Source organism: Tiliqua scincoides, chromosome 8 (genome assembly GCF_035046505.1).
Source record: "Tiliqua scincoides isolate rTilSci1 chromosome 8, rTilSci1.hap2, whole genome shotgun sequence".
Taxonomy (NCBI): Eukaryota; Metazoa; Chordata; class Lepidosauria; order Squamata; family Scincidae; genus Tiliqua; species Tiliqua scincoides.
In genome coordinates this window covers 18,905,393-18,927,466 of record NC_089828.1, presented here as the reverse complement: position 1 = coordinate 18,927,466, position 22,074 = coordinate 18,905,393, and the positions used below count along the sequence as shown (strand labels likewise).

Genomic DNA, 22,074 nt, shown 5'->3' with positions numbered 1-22,074 from the left:
TTGGACAATGGAGCTCACCGCGTGCAAGATGTTGCACCCAAAAGCTCTGTCCAAGAAGGGTCTGGGCACACCCTTTGGGCCTCATTATTATACTTCTTATGCTAATAATACTGAGGTGACTTCATACTTATTTAGACTGTCCAATCAGAAACTTTTGAGGGCAGAACCTTCTCGGAGTGGGTCTGGTTGCTAGCCCTCCTAGTTCTTACCCCTCCCAACTGGAGATCCACAGCTGCACTTCATCAGCTTGATAGGGCGCCTTTCTGTCTGCAAAGGTGCTACATTCCAACGGGTTGTAATTCTTGTTGTCTGTCCTTTCCGGCCAGCAGAGGAGAGACAACAATCTTTGTGTTTGTTTACTCACATTCTTGCAGCTGGGAACTGCTAGCAGCTTCTCCGTTACTGACTTAGTTTGGTTCAGGCTTCACATGCTAACCAAGGCCTAACATGTACATATTCATGACACCACCCCACCTCCAGCATGCCCCTCCCCGTCCCTCCTGTAGTGTTTATAGCCCGGGATTGTGGTATCCCACTGATTTTCCGCATGCCACCAGGTTTTCGTTATGCCCACTATGTCAATATTTTCCCTTGTCACCAGACATTCCATTTCTCCCATCTTTGCTCGGAGACTTGGGCATTTGCATAAAAGCATTTGTACATGGAATGCCCCAGGATGGTCTGCTTATTCGCTCCTTTGTCCCCGCATCCTCTCACTGTGCCAAACCGTCTATCACATCCCATCACGCTACCATTCCCAATTTCTTCTCCTACTCTGTCTTTGCCTTGTTGTTCTCTAACCTCCCCATCCTCGTCCCATAGGGATGAGGAGTCCCAAACTGGATGCCCCTTGGCTCCTGTTGGCCTTCCCCCAGGGATCAGTTTAAAAGCTGCTCTGCCACCTTTTTAATGTTATGCGCCAGCAGTCTGGTTCCATTCTGGTTCAAGTGAAGCCCGTCCCTCTTGTACAGGCCCTGCTTGTCCCAAAACGTTCCCCAGTGCCTCACAAATCTAAACAACTCCTCCCTACACCACCATCTCATCCACGCACTGAGACCCCTGATCTCCACCTGCCTAGCTGGCGCTGCGCGTGGAACAGGTAGCACTTCTGAGAATGCTACCTTTGAGGTCCTGGCTTTCCGCTTCCTACCCAATAGCCTAAATTTGGCCTCCCGGCTACACTTGCCCACGTCGTTGGTGCCAACATGCACCACAACCGCTACCTCCTCCCAAGCACTATCTACCAGCCTGTCTAGATGAGAAGTGATGTCTGCAACCTTTGCACCAGGCAGGCAAGTCGCCATGCAGTCCTCACATCCATCGCAAACCCCCCTCTCTATGTTTCTAATAATCGAATCCCCCACTACAAGAAGCCTGCAACCCCCCTCCCACCAAGGAGTATCCTGAGTGTGTTTGGATACAGGCCTGTCCCCTGGAGAAGGGGTCCCCCCTAGGGGATTGTTTCCCCCCTCTCCAGGATGACATCCTCCAGCCCCGAGACTTCCCACCCAGGCAGCTGAGGAGCTGCACGCCTGAGGTTGGGACAAAGCCTGATCGTCCCCGGAAGTCTCCCCATGGCCCTTCTCTGCCTGCCTCTGCTTCTCCAGGTCGGCCACCAAGGCTTCAAGGGAGTGGGCGCGTTCTCTGACGCGTTCCTCCCTCCCACCACCCTTCCAACCTCTCTTGTCATTTTGCCTGCTCCAGCAAGTGGCAGAAACTGATAACAGGGGCAGGAAGGTGCAGGCCTTTCCACCGGCACTTCCAGCAGCAAGCGCAATCGCATGCTGTCGGAGTGCCTTTTGCGATAGCTGCTGACTGCTTTATGGCAAAACTGCTTTATGTCATAACTGCAAAAAAGGACAAGGCACCTGTTACGCTGTGGGTATAGTTTCTGCAGCAAGCAGCTGTCCGGCTGCACTCTCCATCTATCTCTCAAGGCCAAAGCGTAGACACTCCCGGGAACAAAGACGACACATGGAAGAAGTCCTCCACCAAATGTCTCTTTACTATGTACAATATATACAGCAACAGTCCAGATAGCACACAATTCACAGATCACACTGATGTAGCCTTTGGCACAAACTCCACTCTGCATCTCCCACAACCCAGCTTGCCCTGCCTGGCGTATATACTTGCCACAGCCAATCAGAGTGAACTAGAAAGTGGACTAGAAGTAGAACTCTGATGGCACATGGGGTGACATACCTGGTGACAGTCACCTGGTATGCATCACCAGATGTTGCATCATCTCTTCCCATGATGCTGTGTGCAGTCAGGCCAAAGCTTCAGGGCCTGATACTATCCAGCCTGCAAATTACCTGCAGGCCCGGGAATGATCCCTTGACAGCACCCCAAAAGGTACCCCAAGAAAAATGTAGGACACGACAAAATAAAAGCTACGAGTAAAAACACTCATATTTTTTATATGGTTAATTTAATCACTACATTACCTATTATTAAATTTAAAACAATATTACATATAATTTATTAATTACAAGAAGGCTACGTGCTGCCTGCTCACAGGGAAAAGAAGGACATTTTAGTTCTTTTCCAGGACACGAGGCTAAAAAGGAGGACATGCCCTAGAAAAAGATGACATCTGGTTACCTTGCAAAGAAGGATCCAGCATCGGCGGTTTCCCTGCGGTAAGTTTGAGATTGGGTTGTGAGTTGGCTGCCTCTGACAGTGAACTGGCAAGAGCGGGGTCACCATCAGCTTCTATCCGCACCTCTGTTGCTCCTCCCAGTTTTTGGATTCACAAAGGAAGGGTGGAGCCGAGTGAACAAGACTTGTGGAGGAGATGAGAGGAATGAAGGAAGAGCAGTGGAGTGGGTGGGAGGAAGTGTGGCAGGAAGGATGAGGGCAATTAGATGGAGATCCATAGCTGGCCTTGTAGATAGGCTGGCCATAATTAATCAACTCAGATTTCTTTACTCTGGTGCCATCTTACTCTTCATCCATTAGTAATCATTTGCTCAAAACATACCTTTCTTGTTCTATGTTCTGTCTTCCTTCTAAAATCAATTAGGGTTTTTCAACAATGATTGTGGGAAACCAGGATATCACCTCTATGACAGGAGCCTTGATTGCTTTTATTATCTTCTGCTTGGGCTTCATCGTCATCAGATCCTTCCAGCAGCATATACCACAGGGGTTGAAGAAGCTCCCAGGGCCCATGGGCTACCCCTTGATTGGCAATATACTCAAGCTGGGAAAAACCCCCCCATCTCAGCTTGACTCGGATGAGTCAGAAATATGGAGATGTGATGAAAATACACATTGGTACGACACCAATCCTTGTGATAAGTGGGCTAGAGACCATCAAGCAGGCCTTGGTGAAACAAGGCAAAGATTTCATGGGGCGCCCTGACCTCTATAGCTTCCGCCACATTGAGAATGGCCAGAATTTAACTTTTGGGAGAGATACTGAGAGTGTATGGCAAGCCTGCAAAAAACTGGTTCAGAATGCCCTGAAGACCTTCTCGGCCTCACCCAGCCCTACGTCCTCTTCCACCTGCCTCCTGGAGGAGCACATTTCCAAAGAGGTTGACTACCTGGTCACCAAGTTGAAGCAGGTGATGAAAGAAAAGAAAAGTTTCGACCCATGTCGGTACATGGTGGTCTCGATGGCCAATGTTATCTGTGCCATATGTTTCGGTAAGCGCTACAGTCATGAAGATCAGGAACTGCTCAGCATAATTAACCTGTTTGATGACTTTGAGGTAATTGCTGCTGCAGGGAGCCCTGTTGACTTCTTCCCTCTACTCCAGTATCTCCCAAACCCTGCTATGGAGAGTGGAGTGGAGAGGTTTAGGGAACTGAACAAGCAATTGCTCACTTTCTCACAAAAGTACGTCGATGAGCACTACGAGGACTTCAACGAGGTAAAGGAATAGGAAGGTGTTTTCCATTAAGAATCCAAGATGGGATTTCTTGTTCTGCAGTTCAGCATTCAGCATGAGGGAGTGTAGTCTGAACCAAACATCCAATTTACAACAGCAGAACAAGATTTTTGCTGTTGTAAAATGGCTGCTGGAGGTACAGTATGCACTCCGCCATATGGCCATTTATGGTGGTGTGCATGGTGTACCTCCAGCAGCCATTTTGGAACCATCACCACAAACAGCTGCAGTGTTGGCAGTCCGCTGCTGTAATGGCTACCCACTGGAGTGCAGGTAAGTAAGTACGGGGGGCAAGCAGGTGGGAGGAATGGGGTGGGGGAATGGGGGAGCTTCTGGGCGGGGAAGGCGGGAGGCAGATCTGTACTACTACACTTTTTCATGGGTGGGTTATAAGTGTCACTTATTCTGAAGTTTGATTCCCCAGTTCTGTTGGGAGTCAGTTGATTGTCACTTAACAGCCAGGAGGTGACAGCTGTCTTCTTCTTCTAGGACAACATTCGAGACATCATCGATTCCTTGATTCTGCAAAGCCGGGGAAGAAATCTGTAGCCAACGGTCATGTTCAGCTCCCAGAAGAGAAGATTGTTAATCTTGTGAATGATCTTATTGGTGCAAGTAAGAATCTCTCTCTTTCTCTCCAGGTTTTGTCAAGAGGGGTTTAGCACTGATGAAAAGTGCCAGGAATCATGCTTCAGCCATTACCTATGAAGTTGACTTTTACAGACCAGTGGTCCTCTTAGCCCAGAATTGATCCAAGACCTCCTAGTGCAGCCATTTTCAACCACTGTGCCATGGCACACTGGTGTGCTGCGAATGGTCCCCAGGTGTGCCACGGGATTTGGTGGAGGGTCATTTATTAATAGGACCATTAGGGGATATGAGCCCCCCACCAACAGCGTGGTGTGCCTTGTCAATAGGCAAAAACCGATGGTGTGCCTTGACAAATTAGTACCTTGTCAGTGTGCCATGAGATGAAAAAGGTTGAAAATCACTGTCCTAGTGCCTGATGTAGTGATGTAACATCCTCTGCTCTCCCCACCCTGTAGTTTGGAAAAGGAGAAGGGGGATGGAGTGGAAAGGAAAATATGGAGGAAAGGGGAGGCTCTGGTGCTCTGTCCACTCTCCTCTCCTCCACACTTCATCCCCTTCCTCTTTTTCCAATTCAGGAAGTGGGAGAAGCAGCAGTGGAGTTAGCTGGGTGAATGGAGGTGGACACCCCCCCTCCACCAATCTCCTGCCTGAGGCAACCATCCCTGTATACCTCATGGATAACCCGGGCCCTGATTTAGCCCATTCATTCTCTGCTCTGATTGGCGGCCACTTTTCAAGGGGTCCTTCCAACCCCTGGTTCTTTGTAATGCTTTTAGAATCGGGTTATGAACCAAGGACGTTCTGCATGTGGAACTACTTCCCAACACTGAGCTATGGCTGGAGTTGCCAGGTTTGATGCATTCCCAAAGCTGAGATTTCTGAGATGGGTCCTGGTCATGTCACAAGGCTGCCTCTCCTTGAAAAATGGGGAAGAAATCTGGTAATGAGGTGGAGCCCAGTGGCAAAGGAGTAGAGTCCAGTAGCACTCCCAAATGGCTTGAGATTAATTTTTGCTGCTTGTGTGCTGGAGAATAAAAAGCACGAACACTTCGCGAAACAGGGACACTTTTGCCTCTTGATTAATCCATGGTTTTCCAACAGATTCCTCCAGGTTTTGACACAATGACGACTGTCTTGTGCTGGTGCATCATGTATCTGGTGGCCTACCCAGAAACGAAGAAGAGGACTCAGGAAGAACTAGGTAAATCCAGGTCCTCACTCACAGAGCTGAACTGTTATTTGCAGAAGACTGGGCTCTAATCCTTTCCTCCATTCTTTTTACCCTGCAGACCACGCCATTGGCAGAGAGCGGAGACCCAGGCTGTCAGATTGGTCCATGTTGCCTTATATCGAAGCTTTTATCTTAGAGGCATGCAGACATTCCTCCTTCGTGCCTTTGGCAATCCCCCACTGGTAAGTCCTACTTGCAGTGCTAGGGGTGGTCCATGTTGGGATTATTATTATTATTATTATTATTATTATTATTATTATTATTATTATTATTATTATTAATTATAAATGGCTCCCTGTCCCAAAAGGGCTCACAATCTAAAAAGATGCAAATGAATAGACGAACAGGCCTTGCTGAGGGAGAGTCAGCATGGCTTCTGTAAGGGGAAGTCTTGCCTCATGAACCTTATAGAATTCTTTGAAAAGGTCAACAGGCATGTGGATGCGGGAGAACCCGTGGACATTATATATCTGGACTTTCAGAAGGCGTTTGACATGGTCCCTCACCAAAGGCTACTGAAAAAACTCCACAGTCAGGGAATTAGAGGACAGGTCCTCTCGTGGATTGAGAACTGGTTGGAGGCCAGGAAGCAGAGAGTGGGTGTCAATGGGCAATTTTCACAATGGAGAGAAGTGAAAAGCGGTGTGCCCCAAGGATCTGTCCTGGGACCGGTGCTTTTCAACCTCTTCATAAATGACCTGGAGACAGGAGTGAGCAGTGAAGTGGCTAAGTTTGCAGACGACACCAAACTTTTCCGAGTGGTGAAGACCAGAAGTGATTGTGAGGAGCTCCAGAAGGATCTCTCCAGACTGGCAGAATGGGCAGCAAAATGGCAGATGCGCTTCAATGTCAGTAAGTGTAAAGTCATGCACTTTGGGGCAAAAAATCAAAACTTCAGATATAGGCTGATGGGTTCTGAGCTGTCTGTGACAGATCAGGAGAGAGATCTTGGGGTGGTGGTGGACAGGTCGATGAAAGTGTCAACCCAATGTGCGGCGGCAGTGAAGTAGGCCAATTCTATGCTTGGGATCATTAGGAAGGGTATTGAGAACAAAACGGCTAGTATTATAATGCCGTTGTACAAATCTATGGTAAGGCCACACCTGGAGTATTGTGTCCAGTTCTGGTTGCCGCATCTCAAAAAAGACATAGTGGAAATGGAAAAGGTGCAAAAGAGAGCGACTAAGATGATTACGGGGCTGGGGCACCTTCCTTATGAGGAAAGGCTGCGGTGTTTGGGCCTCTTCAGCCTAGAAAAGAGACACCTGAGGGGGGACATGATTGAGACATACAAAATTATGCAGGGGATGGACAGAGTGGATAGGGAGATGCTCGTTACACTCTCACATAATACCAGAACCAGGGGACATCCACTAAAATTGAGTGTTGGGTGGGTTGGGACAGACAAAAGAAAATATTTCTTTACTCAGCGTGTGGTCGGTCTGTGGAACTCCTTGCCACATGATGTGGTGATGGCGTCTAGGCTAGACGCCTTTAAAAGGGGATTGGACAAGTTTCTGGAGGAATAATCCATTATGGGGTATAAGCCATGATGTGTATGCGCAACCCCCTGATTTTAGAAATGGGTTATGTCAGAATGCCAGATGCAAGGGAGGGCACCAGGATGAGGTCTCTTGTTATCTGGTGTGCTCCCTGGGGCATTTGGTGGGCCACTGTGAGATACAGGAAGCTGGACTAGATGGGCCTATGGCCTGATCCAGTGGGGCTGTTCTTATGTTCTTATGTTAATACCAGCAGACAGCCACTAGAACAGACAGTGCTGGGGTGAGGTGGGCCAGTTACTCTCCCCCTGCTAAAAAAAGGAGCACCCACTTGAAAAAGTGCCTCTTACCCAATTAGCAGGGGTTGGGTCCAGTTGTTCTTTGTCGTTTGATGTGGAACCAGAAAACAGAGTCACAGATAATGTGAGGGAGATGGCAATTCTCTCCCTCGCAGATAAGCAAATTTGCAGATAGTGAATTTACATATAAAGAGAACTAACTGTAGCAAGTTTGTGGGGGGAGGGGTACAAAAGACTGACCCTCTCCCCTTTGACCTTACATTTTTTGGTCATTGTCTGCTGCCTTGGCTATGCACCCTTAAAAAAATGGCATGGTTGCACAGACAATAGTCTGCACATGTGGATTTTTGCACTGCTGTACCGTTGATCTCATGATTCATGGATTTTTCTGATTAATCAATGTCATGATTTAAACACACGGAAAACACCAGTGGAAAATGGATGGACCGAAGTGCAGTGGCGTCACTAGGGTTTATGTCACCCAGTACAGGAAGCCAGAGTGTCACCCCCATGATGGACTTCCTCCATGCAGTGGGAGGGACAATGCCTCGGGCGGTGGGTACGGTGATGCACCATTGCCCCACCCCTGCTGGTATTTTTGGCTATAACCTTCGATAGAATAGAGATATCTCAACGCAGCTTGTTCCATTGCATTTTGTATGAAATTACACATCCAATGATATAGAACATGATGGTATTATTTGAAAATACCAAGATTTTAAAAATGTTGACGAGTAGTGGTGTCACCCCCCCTGTGCATGTCACCCCCCTCCCGCAACGCCACTGCTCATAGTACACAGGGATGAAATGGAAGCAAATGGCCAACTTTTGTACTGCTAATAATTGAGAATGTAGACAATTCCCATTAACTAATACCTTTGCTAGGACTGTGAAGGACCTCTGGTCCTTAGCTGCAGAAAGCGTTCTGGTGTTTCTCCAAATACTAAAACGTGATTTTCCAGCTCCAGAATCGGCCCTTGGTAGATGAGACATTAGTTTCAGTTATTACATTATATCTTTGATTTTACTGCTTCCTGATCCAGTTCTGACTTGGAACAGGAAATGGATTGACCTCTGCATTTGTCTTGAAAAAGAGGCGGCTGGTAATGATGTTAATGAATGGGTGAGTGAATGTGTGAATTAATTTACTGATAATAGTAATGCACTGTATTTATTTCCAGCACCACAAAGGACACTGTCTTGAATGGCTTCTACATCCCTAAGGACATGTGTGTCTTTATCAACCAGTGGCAAGTGAATCATGACGAGTACGTTCATCTCCATTTCTTTCTCTGTTTGTGCACTTCCTAAAAGAGATAATGGATTGCATTACTGTGGAGGAATGCTCTTGGTTTTGTAAATTGTGCTGGTGCAGTGGGACTGGATAGCACTAAAGAATATAAGGATTGTGGTGCTGAATGGGACCAGAGTTCATCTAGTTCATCTAGTTAAGTTCATCTAATTCTTTGCAAGAATTCCATTGTGGGGATCCTTGTACCAGCTTGGGTGGGGGCTCTTCCCTTGTATTCACAGAACCACTTTGCTGGGTTTTGTTTATTTTATTTATTTATTTTCACATTTTTATACCGCCCTTCCTCCAAGGAGCTCAGACTGATGTACATAGTTCTTCCCCCCTTTTGTCCTCACAACAGCCCTGTGAGGTGGGTGAGGCTGAGAGATAGTGACTGGCCCAAGGAAACATCATGACTGAGCAGGGATTTAAATCTGGATGTTCCAGATCTCTGTCCAGCTCCCAAACCACTACAGCAGCCTGCTCTTAGGTCTGTCCCTTTCCATTGCCTGTGAAGGATTCTGCTGAGCTGGCCTGGAGAACGCCCTGTGTTGCCTCAGTGCTGTTTGGGGCACTGAGGCACCCACTTCCTTCTCCTGTCCACAGAAAGCCTCTTCAGGTTACTGCTTCTCCCAGTGGCTGTGCAAACAGTCTTTAGCCCTGCATTCTACCACTACAGCCTCAGTGGCTTAGGGACATGTGCAGCTCTGCCATCACCCAGAACCTCGTCCCCTAGTGACCTTGCTTGCCTTGGAAGCCTCTAGTAGTGGTCACAAGATTTGACTGCAGCTCACTCAGTAGCTGTGGAGTTGGCAGCCAGTTTACTAGCAGTGTACCCCTTGGTCGCCCAGGTGACCCTGGCAATGGACTTGGTGGCCAAGCAGGGGTTGACTGACTTTCTGGGGAGGCTTGGTGGACCCAAGCCTGGGTGTGGCAGTACTGCTCCTCAACACCCAGCAACCAGAATAAATTAGATGAACCTATGAGTCCTTATGGATTGATCTAAGGGTCCATCCACTCTAGTTTCAAACCTACGTAGATAGTCCTGGGCTCCCAGCTTCCTCTTCTCTGCACTCCCTCGACCTCTTCATTCCCAACTTCCCTATCAAATCCAAGAGGAAGAGCAGGAATGGGAGTGGCGATGGTGGAGAAGGAGGATATAAGTGGTCATGGCTCTTTGCAGGCAGTGGCAGACCTTGGACCACTCCTTACTCAGAACTGTCTAAGAGTCCAATCCTGTGGTCGGTGTCACGGCTCTGTGCTGACAACCACAGTTGCAAACGTGCCGTAAGGCATGTTTGCGGGGCTCACTGTCGGGCTCCCGCTGGTGCCGGCGCTGGGTTAGCACCAGGCGGTGGCCCAGGTTCCGCGGCCCGGCGGTCACCCAGACCACCAGACTGCAGAACGGGAGGCAGGGTCATGGCTGGGGGCGTGGGGGAGGCGTTCTGGGGAGGGGGGGAGGCGTGCCAAGGGTCGGGCAGGAGGAGGATCTGCGGAGCTGAGCTCTGCAGGATCCAGGGCGCTCATGGAGGACTGCATGCCCTACACGAGCACCTTTACCCTACCATTGACCTTTTGGTCGGCGGTAAAATAAGTAGCCCCATTCTCATGTGATTTGCTGTTTACTGTTACACAGTGTACACTTAACAAGTCTCCCGTCATTGATTAAGGTGATGGTTGGCAACCTTCAGTCTTGAAAGACTATGGTGTAAGCCTACAGCACCCGGTATTCCCAGGCGGTCTCCCATCCAAGTACTAACCAGGCCTGACCCTGCTTAGCTTCTGAGATCAGACAAGATCAGGTATGTACAGTATTGTGGCAGAAGATGGGGTACACAGCTTTGTTTATCTTTTTTAAGCATCCCTGCCCTATACCCTAGTCGGATTCTGTGACACACCAAAAGGCCAAAACTCCAATTTTCGGCCACCACTTCCACTGTTTCAAGAAGCCTCTTAAGAACGTTCTGAAATCCCCTTGTAAAAAGAATCCTAATATTATCCGGGCAGTACATTTGTAGCATAGCTGATGACCCAGTGGGGGATCTCCAACAAGTGCAATGCATTAACCATTTCTGCCCAGCCCACAGGTGTACACATTTGATCCCTGTTGCTTATATACAAGGTTGGGCAGAAATGGCTTAATTAAAGAGTAAAACGAAATTTATTGCAAAGACACAGTATCTAAAAATAAGAGGAAGAAGTCATCTAAAAATGACAACAGCGCACAATTAGTAACAAAATGCAAACTTCTTTTGGAAAAATCCTTTTTATTTCACTGCCTGGATTGAACAGAATTTGTAGTGATGCCTCTTTTATAGTGGTTATCCTGGAGTCTCTACCGCAGCAGTCAATTTCTTTGGTCCCAGAATATACTGGGTGGGGACTGTGGTAGAGGACTCCTTCCTCTTCCTCGGATATACCATCTGATTCAGTCTTAGGGGGCTGGCAGCTCCTAATGACAGGTCTGTTGACAACACTTTGCAAAATGCAGCCAGTGTTGGTCAATTCCATCCCACATGTCTGTCTACTCTTCTGTTTTAGGACACTTTGGAAGAATCCTTCCTCTTTCAGCCCAGAACGTTTCCTCGCTGCCAACGGAGCAGAAATCAACAGAGAAGAAAGTGATAAGGTCTTGATATTTGGTCTGGGAAAGAGGAGGTGCCTTGGAGAGCCTATTGCTCGCTTGGAACTCTTCCTCTTCCTGGCCACTTTGCTCCACCAACTGGAGTTCAGCGTCTCTGAGGGAGAAAAGATCAACATGACACCCCGCTATGGCCTTGCATTGAAACTTGAGAGGTGTGAGCACTTCCAAGTCAAAGAGCATCTCTCAAAGCAGTAATCTGAGTGAGACTTCCTTCCCTTGTAGCTTGGGAGAAACTGTATTCAAACTCCTTTGGAGTTCCATGCGTGTTTGCATTTTCACTTTTTTTAAAATACTGTCCTTCTTCCAAGGAGCTCAGGGTGATGTACATAGTTCATTCCCTGCTTTTGTCGTCACAACAGCCTTAGGTAGGTGAGGCTGGGAGATAGTGACTGGTTCAAGTCACTGGTTCAAGTGACTGGTTCAAGGTCACCTAGGAAGCGTCATGGCCGAGCTGGAATTCAAACTTGGATCTTCCAGGTCTAACTCCAGAACCCACTACACCATCCCCCAATAGAGGTGTGTTTCTGGGCCCAATTGAAAGAACTGATATTGACCTTTAAATCCCTATGTGTTCCGGGTTCCAAGTATCACTCACAAGGAGTGTCTTCTTCAATACGAGCCCCACCAAAGATGGGGAATTTCCAGTGGCACCACGAGGAGGAGTGGACCATTTCCATCCAATATGAGCCCCCAAAGCTTCAAGATTTACTTACAAGGTCATGCTGTAGGTTCTTTCCCTTAGGAAAGTAACATCGCCAAGTGCCGGGAGCAGAGACTTTTCAGTGATGGCTCAAGCTGTGAAAAACTTTTCCCTGGGAAGTTCAGTGTCCTTCCTGGGATTTGTTTCAGAGGCCAATGCAAATGTTTTTATCTGGATGGCATTTGGTGATTAGGAGTGCTTTCTTTAAGCCATTTTAAATGCTGAACTTACTGTGCTTAATTGTTTCATTTGTATTAATCACTACACCCTGATGTAAAGGCAGGTCATAAATGCAAGCAAGCAAATGAATGAATGAATAGTCAAGACTTTTGCTGAACTTGTACTTTAGTGTCCCAGAAATATACATGTATATGTGGTTCGTTATGGAAATGACCCAAGACCTCCCAGTACTTGAGGCAGCACATTGGCTTCATGTTTTTCTGCTAGCAGGCAGTGACATCACTAGCATTCCTCTAGCATGCTTCTGTTTTGATTCATGAACAAATGACAAAATGGCATCAAGTCACTAGAACTCAAATGCATGGCAGTCGCCATATTTAATAGCTTCGAGCTCGAAGGAAAGGTCAGAGTGTGGTGAGCATACTAGAAGTTGAAACGCATACATGAGCAGAGTGTGCTGGGAAGAGATTTACATACACCTCTCCAGCACTACTAGCGCTGCTATTAAATGGTGTTTAAAACAAACGCAGCTATTAAATGGTGTTTTACCAGCTGTTGGCCTTACTCTTCTTTCCTGCTTCCCCTGGATTTGAGAAGGAAGAGGGGAATAAAGTAGAAGAGGAAGTGTGGAGGAGATGAGAGTGGTGGGCTAGAATATCATATCCAAGGAGTAGGAGGAGAAGAGTGTTGGAGGCAGAGCTGGTCCAAGACCTCCTGATGCTTGAGGTGGCATTGCAAATGCTGCCTCCCTCTTACCTGGTGTTGTGCCAGTCCCTGTTCCTCCTATACCCTGGATAAAAAGGAAAGAGGGGAAAGGAGCAGAAGAGGAAGCTAATGAAGAGATGAAGGGTGGGCTAGAGGGTCTTATTAGAAGGTCACAATTTGGTAGCTTCCTAATTCTTTGGGGATCACCATTTGGCAGCACCTTCTAAGGCCTGCACCAGTACACGGACCCCTTTCTCGTGCGCGGCATCCTGTTTGCATTGCAACATCAATCCTGGACTCTCGGTGATGATGTCACGTATCATGGCTGGACTTCTGGGTTGCTGAGCTCCATACTGTGCAGAGCTCAACTTGTAGCAGTGCGGTCACATGGCTGCACAGCTTACAGGAAAGATCTTTTGGCAGTATCCCTAGTTGGGACTATCTGAGCAGAGAATGTCTCAATGAAAAGAGCTCTAAGAGGATCTATTCTTGACAGTTAACTGAGGCTTCTAGTCAGATGTCTTCATTGCAACAGAAACTTCCAGAAAAACAAATCCCCCATTTCTCTTCTCCTTTTTGCAGCCCAGCCCCAACTCCCATGAACTTTCCTTTTGTTCCATGCTCCCTATCTGTTTTTGTCCCTCCACTTGGCTCCAGGGGACAATGTGAAACTCAGCCAAATGGTTTCTCACGCAAACTTAGGCAATCTTTAACCTGAGGCTGACCTGGGCAATCACAAGCTCCCAACGCAGCTGTTGACTAGGGCTTCTGACTTTTTGATCTTCTGCTTGGAGCAACATCCCAGGGTTTGTTTGTTTTCTTACTCCTCTCCTCAGGCCAGATCTCTCTGGATATTCACCCCCAGCCAAAAAAACCCAGGATTTTCATGTCTCCCAATGCAATTGGAAATGAATTGTCTGAGTTGAGGATACTTGAATAATTACCAGGTTTGGCCATTCCATGAGGTTGACTGAGATAATCTCCATATTGGAGATAATCTCCATAATCTGCATATTGGCAGGCAGTGCCCAACTCCATCTTTCAATACTTCTGCCTCCAGCACTCTTTGTCCATCTGCTTCCTGGATTTGAAAAGGCAGTTGGAATGTAGTAGTAGATGCATAGTGTTCTTCAGCCTGGGGGTCAGGATCCCAATTAGGTTGTGAAGCCTCATTTGTGGGGTTGTAACCATTTACAGGAATGATAAAGAAAAATGCTAGAGTAACAATTTACAGGAATGAAAAAGAAAAACACTGGACTAGAGAAGAGGGAGGCATCTGGTGTAGCCCTCAGGTACCAGGAGATTGTGACCCAGTCCTGCTCAGGTTCTTAGCAATGGTGCCTGGTACTTTCACAACCTGGTACTTTCACAAGTACCAGGCTTCATGGTCACTTTTTCTGTTCTGTCTAGTAAGATTATTTGGTTACAATGAACAGTGCTGAGAGGGCATTACGGGGTGGGGGATGCGTGGCAACGCAGGCAGGAAATGGGCTGATAGGGTCCCATAGGTGCAAAATGAAAAGCAAAAGCAACTCTGGCTATTTTCCTTCTACTGTAATCTTCACATCCAGTTGATGAAAAAATCACATTGATTTACCGCTTCTCTATCCATAGGCAAACAGAACCACTCATTGAATAACAACCCTGGGATTTGTCTGGGTAAACACTAGAGTTTCATCATCATTATTATTAGTTGTGTATAAAAAGCTGCTTCTTTCTTATATAATCATCTTCTAAGCAGCTTCACAAGGGAACACTTGGCATGTTCATAGATTCTCTAGAGAGGTATCAATGCCACCTTGTTTGGCCGAATGACAGATACAGTCAGTTGACACATACATAGCTTTACTCACCTATCAGCGGTCTCTGCTGTAGGAAGCCAGCAGAGATTATCCAAACGCAGCAGAGACGATCAAAATGGCCTTCAAGACTAGCGCAGACCACTTTAAAATGTGCGGGGGATGCTGCTTTAAAAATACTGAGTAATAATAAATCACATATCTGCCAACTTCTCCATCTATGGTTGGATGTTGTCTCGTTAGCCCATCCTTATCCGAGTTGATAGTTTTTCCTGCTCTCTGCTCACTTCTTATTTTTTACCTTTGAATAACATCACAATATTTTGTCTTGTCTCTCTTCTTTCCACCATGTGTTATTCTCTCTTGAAGGTCTGCCATTTTTTGTATTTATTTATTTATTTATTTATTTATTTATTTATTTATTCATAGGATTTATATCCCACTTTTCTCTCTGAATGGCACTCAACTTTTCTACTCAACATTCTAAGAGCTTCCCTTTTCTTTCAATCCATATCACCAAACCATTGGACCTTCCTCCAGGGCCATCCTGTCCATGAAGTCACCTGACATGATGCCTTAGGTTGCAAATTAGAAGGGGGGCATGCATCTCTGCTTCTTCATCCTACCCACACTTCCTGGCCCAATTGGAAACATTTTTTTGCAGGGCCCCAGGTTCACAGCCAAGGTCTGTCGAGTCTTCGACTGCAATCCTAACCACACTTTCCTGCAAGTAAGCCCCATTGAACAAAACAGGACTTACTTCTGAGAAGACCTGGTTAGGATTGCGCCCTTAGAGATATAAATAAAATTCAATATAGACTTTATATCTCTATGGTAGAATGGAAAGCAATCAAAATGTGCACTTAAACAGTGCATGTGAGTTAATGGCCCCAAAGAAATCTAAGCACACTTAAAGATGAAATTGCATCCATGAAAGACTACAACAAGCAACACGTGTAGAATATCTTTGAAAAGTTCCATGACAAAACCCACTTGTTTTAGTGACTGAAACAATTTAGTAAAAATATCGCTTTTATTTTTTGTTTAGGAAAAAAAACTCAAAATGTCAGTTGCAATGTGTTGCTCTGCTTACAGGCGGACCCCAATATCCATGGAGGTTCTGTTCCGGCATCTGTGGATTTGACTCACTGCTGATGTCAGTGGATACTGGGGCCTGCGTGTGAATCCCTTTAAAAACAAGTAAGCGTTAAAATCCGGCTTCCTGCCTTTTCACAGCCAAACTGCACCATTTCCCAGCCCATGGAACTGTTTTTTTTTTAGCCCTGAAAGACCTACTTCCGGGTCACGTAGAGGTTCCTTTTTTCTCCCAGGTTCGTCACAAAATGCATCACAATGCTGGGAAATGGGGCTGTCTGACTGTGAAAAGGTAGAAACTCCAATTTTGGCACTTTTTAAAAATTTAAATGCAGGCCGCGGTATCTGCTGGCATCCATGGTGAATCAAATTCGCAGATGCTGGATCCGTAGATACCAGGGATCCGTATATGACGAGACTAAGTACGAGTTTACTCTAGCATGGGGCCCCCTTAGGCGCAGGGCCCAATTGGCAGCAATTGGCCTAATTGACTTAAAGCCGATCCTTGGCCAGCCCTTCAAAAGAGAAGTAAAACAAGACATTGGAAAATAGAGACTGTCCCAGTCAATGGAGGCAACTGAAGCAACAGAAATCCCAACCCTCCTTACTCTCCTGACAATCCAGTAATTGCCGGGCTGCTTCTTTCACGTTTTCTCATCTGCAGGTGGACGGCTGTGCGTGGCAAGAGAGCCTCTTGGGGCATTGTCAAGAGTTCACATTTCTCAATGGGCCCCCACCCTTCCCAGGCTGCTTTGATTCGTAAGCACTACCTGGACAGAGTGGTGTTTCTTTTGCAGGCACGCAATGGCATTCACAGGCTCTCGGGCGTGCTGGAAAGAATCCGTCCTCCTTGATGTGCCCCAAGCAATTGCATAGCTTTGGGTGTGATCGAGTGAGACTTACTCTCATTTGTCACACATACACTATAGCCTCCAATTATTCAGAATGAACAGGTATCGTATCTGTCTGGTGTACTGGTCGCAATCCCATGCAAATCAATTTAGGAGCAAATTCCCATTGGAAAACAATGAGATATACATGATGAAGGGATTGGACACCTTTTCCTATGATCAGGCACTGAACTGTTGGAAGTGCTTTTAGCCTACAATACAGGCAATGAATGGGAGGGGGACAGAACAGAGATTTATAAAATCTTGCATGGTGTGACAAAAATTCCCTTACCCTTGCTAACAGGGCTAAGATGGACATTTTAAATTCTGGAGCTCTTATATTTAACAGGGGGAGAGCAACTTTCCCTCTTCATCACAGCATTACATTTTCCCAGTGACTGTTTTTAGGTCTCTCCATGCCGCTTTTTTTTTTTTTTAGATTTCAAGATCTTTTGGGACAGGGAAACATCTGTCCCAAATGAGCAGGGAGAGAACCTAACAGAACTAGCCCTACTCCCTTACCTTGGGACAGCATTGCAGATGCATCAGTGCTGGAAAGTTAGATAGGATTGGGCCCTTAGTTTCAGCTCAATGTTCTATGATTCATTTATTTTGCTCCATAAATCACTTTGATAGCACTATTTTGTTGAAAAGCAGTATATACAAGTTTATGGTATATAAAATTTTATTGTATATAAAATATAAAACAATTTTATTGTTTATTGCCTCCAGTGACCCCGTGCAGCTTAGCACAAGAGCTTCTTGAAGACAGTATGGAATTGCAGCCAGACTTGCCAAGCTGGACCTCTGCTGCCACCAGCTGATCAACTGGAAGTACTGCAAGCTGTCAAGTCTCAGTGCTAACTTCCATGAGAGGAGGATGAATCTCCTTCTCCTCCTCTAGTTGCTTGCTAATGTACGAGTTGCTCGTATTAATGTACCAATCATGTGCAAAGTGTGGGTGTGTGCATGAGCACATGTATGTAACTTAAAGCACAAAAGGGTATGGTTTGAAGGCATATGATTGGTATGACTTTGTCAAGCAGTTCTAGTCCTGGTCACTAAGACCCTGTAAATGCCACCTTGAGTGCTAACAGGAAAGACAGGCTGTCAATGTAATCAATAAATCACATGCTTGCATAAGGGTAGACAGAGGGCCGATCAGGATAGATCAGATCTGGGGAGGGCAAAGTCAATTGGTTCAGAGGTAGTTTGACTGCTAACAGGTAAATGGTCACTCCCTGCCAATCTACCATTTGAGACCAGCTCAGTAAGCCTCATGGACAGACCAACTCCCCTGGAGAGTCATAGTGCATAGTGGGGTACAAATTGATCCTGGTTGACTTGAAATGAGTCAAGCTATTTTTTTTTATTGAAGTGCAAGGGGAATGGACAGTGGAATAACCCATTGTGACAAAGTGCCAGGAACTCAGAAAACTCCCTCCCTGCATTACAATCTCTGCGCATGAACTGGAAGTTGTCCATGACTTTGTGTACCTTGGCTCAACGATCTCCGACACTCTTTCTCTCGATACCGAGCTAAACAAATGCATCGGTAAAGCAGCTACCACGTTTTCCAGACTCACAAAGAGAGTCTGGCCCAACAAGAAGCTGACGGAACATACCAAGATCCAGGTCTACAGAGCTTGCATCCTGAGTACACTTCTGTACTGCAGCGAGTCATGGACTCTTTGCTCACAACAGGAGAGGAAACTGAACGCATTCCACATGCGCTGCCTCCGACGCATCCTCGGCATCACGTGGCAGGACAAAGTTCCAAATAACACAGTCCTGGAACGAGCTGGAATCCCTAGCATGTATGCACTGCTGAAACAGAGACGCCTGCGTTGGCTTGGTCATGTTGTGAGAATGGATGATGGCCGGATCCCAAAGGATCTCCTCTATGGAGAACTCGTGCAAGGAAAGCGCCCTACAGGTAGACCACAGCTGCGATACAAGGACATCTGCAAGAGGGATCTGAAGGCCTTAGGAGTGGACCTCAACAGGTGGGAAACCCTGGCCTCTGAGCGGCCCGCTTGGAGGCAGGCTGTGCAGCATGGCCTTTCCCAGTTTGAAGAGACACTTGGCCAACAGTCTGAGGCAAAGAGGCAAAGAAGGAAGGCCCATAGCCAGGGAGACAGACCAGGGACACACTACACTTGCTCCCAGTGTGGAAGGGATTGTCACTCCCGAATCGGCCTTTTCAGCCACACTAGACGCTGTGCCAGAACCACCATCTAAAGCACAATACCATAGTCTTCCGAGACTGAAGGTTGCCAACAACCAGCCAGGAACTCTTAAGAGTAAGACGCAAAATGTTCTTATCAGGCTTTAATACTGAGATTTTTTTCTTTGTAAACAGCCACAAATAAACAGACCAAATCCTCCTGGTCTGTGTCCTGGAATGGACTGTTAGTCTAGGGCATTCTAAATACTGGATCAGATTAATGAATGGCTTAATTACTTGGAGCAAATTCAGATCAAACCTGGGTGGGGGGCAGAAGGATCTTGTCCATCACTGCTAACAGTAGTAAGTTCCCAAGTATCCAGAACCAAACCCTGGTTTTTCCATCACCTGCTCCCTTATGGAAGATGTGGCACTTTGATTGGGTTTCCCAAGTCAAGGGAGGATGATAAAATGGCCCAAGAATTTGAAAGAACAAGGGATGGTTTTTTGTTCTGAGGGTCAGAAAGGAAGCAGGGAAGATGCCCAGAGATAGCAGGTTCCTACACACTGGGAAGTCTGAGAAGAGCTGCAGGCCACCAAACTGGTCTTTCCAGTCAGGCTTCATACATTGCTGTCTGTCCCACTGCCCAAAAAGCTCCAGGTTGCTCTGCAAGGGTGGGAGTGAAGTTTGGAATAGCCCCATCAGGGCTATTACTGGAGAGCATGCAAGAACCTCAAAGAATTCCAGTAGTTGAGCCAGGCAATTCAAGCCCTTGGAACAAATCACTTTCACATGAGTATCATTGGGCTTTACGGCTAGAATGCTGGCCCAACTTGGGAGACCCAGGTTCAAATCACTTGCAAGTCCAAGACCAGCCCATCCATGAAGCTGAGATAGTGGACTGGTGAGGAGTATCTGAGTTTGCCTGCCTGCTGTCTCTATTGCTCCTCCTGCTTACTGGTTCAATATGGAAGAGGAGAATGGAGAGGAAGAGGGAGGAGAGGAAGTTCGGAGACTCTCCAGCTCACTATTCTTCTCCTCCTCTCCAGTTCCCTCTTCCTTTTTGAATTGAAGGACTGAGACGAGGAGCAGCAACAGTGCAGGTGATGGCATGCCACTAAGAGGGGGCATCAATTAGCATGCCACCTCAGGTACCCAGAGGTGGCTTGGGCACCTGAGATGGTTGCCTGCCTTAAGGTAGGTTAGACTGAGGCTGACTATCTCAGTCTAAATTACTTTAACCTATTCTTGCCCGGCCCACAGGTGTCTACATTTGTTCCCTGTTGCGTACATTCAATGTTGGGCAGAAATGGCTTAAAGGGCTGTTGTGAGAAGGCCTGTCTGTGAGAATAAGAGAGCCCACTTCCCTCAGTGGAAGGGTGGGATTAAAAAAATCAGAGTTATAAGGTGTAAGCCTGTTACTCAATTAATCACATGTGCATTGGTTAATCATCTGTGATTGATTTCATTCGCATTCAGCAAAACAAACAATTGTAAAAAAAAATTTTTTTTTAAGATGATCCATGCTCGTATGTGTCTCATCTTTGAAGAGCCTTTCCAGATTCTTTCTTGTGCAGGGGAAATATCTGCAACTCAGCACTTGCCAGCTACAGCTTTGTAAGGTACTTGCATCAAAGAGGAATAAACGTATTTTTAAAATCTGCTGACTGATTAATGGTGGGGGTGGGAGATTTTTAAGCCAAATTGTTGGGACCTGGCCTTGGAAAGTGACCAGCACTCCAATACGGGGAAGAAGGAGCTAACCTGGGAAGGAAAGGTAGCAATAGCCCCAGATACAGAGAAGCCTGATCCAGGCCCCAGGATGGTGTAGTGATTCGGGAGTTATACCTGAAAGATCCAGGTTCAAATCCATGCTCAGCCATGATGCTTCCTGGGTGAACTTGGGCCAGTCACTATCTATCAACTTTGTCTACCTCACAGGACTGTTGTGAGGACAAATGGAGGAGAGGACTATGTACCTGAGGTCCTTCAAGGAAGGGTGGTATAAACACAAAATATAAATAAAGATGGTGGTGACAGCATAGCCACCACCATCTTTATTGAGATATGGTACCGACCTGAGATATGGTACCGACCTGAGATCTGACCCATCTGTTGAAGAACTCCAAAAAGGGGATGTGGAAAAACAGGTACTGCTGGCAAAAACAGCCATGGTGAAGACTGTCCTTTCTTTGGATGTACCACAGGAGAACTATGGGTATTCTATCATGTAAAATGTGTGTAAGCAAAAGGAATGGGATGAAAGTAGAATTTCAAAGGAGCTGCAGGGGGAGCTGTTGTTTTAATTTTTTCATCTTAAAAGGCACTGTATATTTCCATAAACAAACACCCAAGTTAATATGCACAATTAAGACCATCACAAGATATTTTTTTTAAAAAATCTTAGTCAATTAATCATTGTTAGTTTGGTTGATTATCTAATGAAATCTGACATACATTTATGTACAATTAAATGGTAATTTGGAAGAGAAAAATATATTCTCTTTTTTGTGTGTGCTTCGAGTTGCAAACCACCACCCCCACCCCCCGCATTTTCACAGTGTTCAACACTCTTTTCTTGCTTAGGCTTTCATAATAACCCTCTTAGATGCCAATTATGCCCATTTTACAGATGGGAAAACTGATGTCAAGAGTTGGTGACTTGCTCGACACTATCTGATGACTCAAGGGCAGAGTGGGTGTTAAACTTAGTTTCTTTTGGATCCAAGTTCAACGTTTTACCCACTGCAGTAATGTCACTCATTCTTCTAGAATTTATCAGCAGGATCTGTCCTTCCCCAGGATCTTGGCAACATTTGGGTATGGACAGTAGATTTGAATTTGATTTGAATTCAGTGAGAAAAAGAATTTGAATAGGAAAAACTATTCAGAATTGCTTGGTGCTGAAAAGAGTGAGACAAATTCATGGCGGTCACACCCATTAAGGTAGTATTACATAAAAACATAAGAAGGATCAGGATCAGGTCAAAGTTCCATCTAGTCCAACTTCCTGTATCTCACAGTGGCCACCAGATGCCTCAGGGAGCACACAAGACAAGAGACCTGCATCTTGTTGC

At 46.3% G+C, this 22,074-nt stretch overlaps 2 pseudogenes; one reads left to right on the top strand and one right to left on the bottom strand.

The window, feature by feature from the left end:
• Positions 1-3,040: 3,040 nt before the first annotated feature.
• Positions 3,041-16,793, top strand: LOC136658666 (cytochrome P450 1A5-like; annotated as a pseudogene).
• LOC136659543 (5S ribosomal RNA) lies at positions 10,528-10,644 on the bottom strand (annotated as a pseudogene).
• Positions 16,794-22,074: the final 5,281 nt, after the last annotated feature.